Genomic DNA, 3,150 nt, shown 5'->3' on the forward strand with positions numbered 1-3,150 from the left:
TAACGCATTGTATACGACCGCAGATTTCTCTGTTTCCGATGTCACGCACATGTTGTTTTCGATGTCACGTTCGCTTCAATAGATACGTGCTTTGCGTATTTCGTTGTTAATTCCTTTCTCCGCTCCTTCAGCGCAGAATACCCGAGTACTTTACACCCCTTCTCCGTACTGATATTCCTCAATGCGCTGAAAAATTTAGCGTGCAGTCTCAGTGCTTAAACATATGTACAAAGTTACGCGCCACGTGTCCAGGAAGCGTCAAGGTGTATGAACAGGTAGCAACCTCTGCAAACAAGTCAGTTACATTAATAAATAAAAAATACCCAGAATCGCCCGAGAACGCATACCGCTCGTAGTTTTTGAAGATCAGTGAGTGGACGCAAACACAGCGCATAACTGCACTATACACACCCTACTATACCAAGAAGGAATGCGTGTCAAGCCTAGACTTACACAACACCTATGGCATCTTTGAGGTTGTGACTCCTGAATTCATAGACGCGAATGTTTACTTTGTATCTCATGAATAGGGTGTACATTGAAAATATATATGAAAAAACTATCAGTGCTTTTCTTCGGAGTGCTACACTTATGACACCGCCATTATAAAAAATCTGCTCATCTCCGAGAAGTGCGTCACGACGAGTGGGAGAAGTCAGGGCGTAGTTGCTTGAGCGTTGCCCCGTATAATATAAACGGAGTGACACAAAGTGGCATAGAGTTGATGACAGAGGCAGGCTGATAGTTATAGCGCGAGAACAGAACGACGACAAAGGCACAAGAAGGAGACTAATACGAGACGGAGACGAGAAAGAGTCGCTCTGTTCTCGCGCTATAACTATCATGTCATACCAGCTCGCCCAAACCGCCACACTTCTAAGTGACAGAGCCAGGTCCGGACATTCACCATCCATAACGTCTACGTTGAAATAACCGACTGGTACAAAAGGTTTGTGCTTGTATAGGTGTTTCGTATTGAGCCGTCACAATTATGATTGTTGTTCGCCTATTGCAAACTACTTTTTTTTATTCACACACACATTTGCTTAGGCTACAGGAACGGTTTTCGACATACCATGACAGCGGACAGTGAGAGTCGACGACAAAGTTCGGTCTATATAGTCCACAATGTGTACGTCGAAATCGCCGACTAGTATTAAAGGACTTTTGCTTCTAGGTGTTTTTCGCACTGTTTTGTCGCAATTATGATTGGTTTAATTTATTGTTAAACTTTTTTGTGTGTCTCACAGCCACGGATATCTCCTTGACAATCCCCACTGTGTACGTGGACGGACACAAGCCTTGGCCATAAGTTGCTTTGCCCCCTAACAGGAAAAAAAAAGAGGAGGAGGAGGAGGAGGAGGAGGAGGAGGAGGAGGAGGAGAGAGAGAGTTTACAGTGGCGTATCAAGGCAGCGCGAGGGCGTGTAACGGAACCTGTTCGCCGAAAGTGGACCGCCCCACTTTCGTGTAACCGCTTGCGGAACCGCGTGAAAAGCGTTCCTGGAATGACGCTAGCCCGTGCCGTCGATAGCTCAGTTGGTAGAGCGGTGGACTGTAGATGTCTCGGTCAGTGCTGATATCCATAGGTCGCTGGTTCGAATCCGGCTCGACGGACATAACTTTTTTTTAAAGCTAACCCAAGTTTTATGTATTGTGTAGCGTTGTCTCTTTCCCCAAACACGAAAAAACAAATAGTAACTAATTTGTAATCGTGGTATTGAAGTGTTGAAGTGGGTACCAGAAATAAATGTTTTTTGTTTTGGTTTTAGTGCCGTTCCTTTGCGAAAAGTTCCGTCATCTTTTTGTTCCGCAACAAAAAGAAATGTTCCGTAATCGTTCGTAATGGTTTTTATAAGAACGCGAAAATTTGAAGTTGGCGTAATGTAAAAAAGATTGGATTTGTATATTGTTTGCTTGCGCTACTATTAAGAAAGAAGGGGGGGGGGTAAACACGTTCTTCCCACATTCTACAGAGGAGCGGAAGAAACTGTACTGTTGCGATCCCACCGCTGCCACCAGTTGTTGCGACTCGGGGTGCTGTGGTAGCGTGGTGTAGCTTTGGGTTGAGGAAACGACCGCTTACAAGATGAGGATACGAAAAACAAACAAGGTTTATGGCACTATTTACAAATATTTACAGCATGAGGTTAAGAGTTCACAAACCACGAGCGTGGTGGTTAAACCTTTAGTTGGTTCAGAGCCTTCACAAACTACGAACGTGGTGGTTGAACCTTTACTTGGTCCAGAGCCTTCACACACTACGAACGTGGTGGTTGAACCTTTAGTTGGTTCAGAGCCTTCACAAACTACGAACGTGGTGGTTGAACCTTTACTTGGTCCAGAGCGCCGTCCTGCACTCTGCGGCGCCGTTATAAGCCCTGTCGGGCTCCTCCTTCTTCAGTGGACCACCAATCACATACACACACAACAGGTGAGGGGTACGAGCATGCACGGCGCACGTGAACATCCAATTTCGAGTCAAGATCACTGCACTTAAAAGTGGCGCCAGAGAGTCTCTTGCTCGTCGTGTATGTCGCTGGTCGAGGGGTTCCAAGCTTCGGACAGCAGACATCAAACGGTCCGCCAATTTGTCCGCTCAATTAGCAGGGCACTTTGTGGCGGCGGTCGCCGTTTCTACAAAGGAAGACGCTGTCTTTGTTGTCCCCTTTGGAACGGCTTACCGCTTCGTGGCGACGTGACGTCTCATCCGCCGGCTAGCCGGGACAATACCTGGCGGGCATAAGCATTCGGCGAGTCGGCTACTTGTTTTAGGGTTAAAAGAGCGCCGCTCCCCCGTCAGATCTCGACGCTGGTTCCAAGAAAACCTGGGTTCCAGGCGTGGGAACGCGGCCCGGCTATGCTTCACAGCGACAGCATGGCGCCTACCGATGGCGGTCGTAACAGCTTCCCCCTCGCCAGATGAGTCACGGAGGGCAGCGGTCAACACTGCTGCTCGCAGGGACGACGAAAGGGTCCGTAGTTGAATGCCAGAAACTGGCCTTCGCTTGTGGCATGGTCCGGGTAATTGCAGAATCTTCGACACTGTTTCTGAAACTCGACCACATGCACAAGCAAGTACTCGGCCCCCTTCGAACAACCAAGCCAAAAGAGGGATGGCAAACCAATTTTCTTTACTAGCTTTAACAAA

General features: G+C 47.7%; 1 non-coding gene across 1 annotated transcript; it reads left to right on the forward strand.

Annotated features, from left to right (window-relative positions):
* Nucleotides 1-1,523: 1,523 nt before the first annotated feature.
* On the forward strand, nucleotides 1,524-1,616 carry TRNAY-GUA (transfer RNA tyrosine (anticodon GUA)). Its single transcript has 2 exons — nucleotides 1,524-1,560; nucleotides 1,581-1,616. It is a non-coding gene; the product is annotated as a tRNA-Tyr (tRNA).
* Nucleotides 1,617-3,150: the final 1,534 nt, after the last annotated feature.

The sequence above is a fragment of the Rhipicephalus microplus genome, chromosome 4 (assembly GCF_043290135.1).
Source record: "Rhipicephalus microplus isolate Deutch F79 chromosome 4, USDA_Rmic, whole genome shotgun sequence".
Taxonomy (NCBI): Eukaryota; Metazoa; Arthropoda; class Arachnida; order Ixodida; family Ixodidae; genus Rhipicephalus; species Rhipicephalus microplus.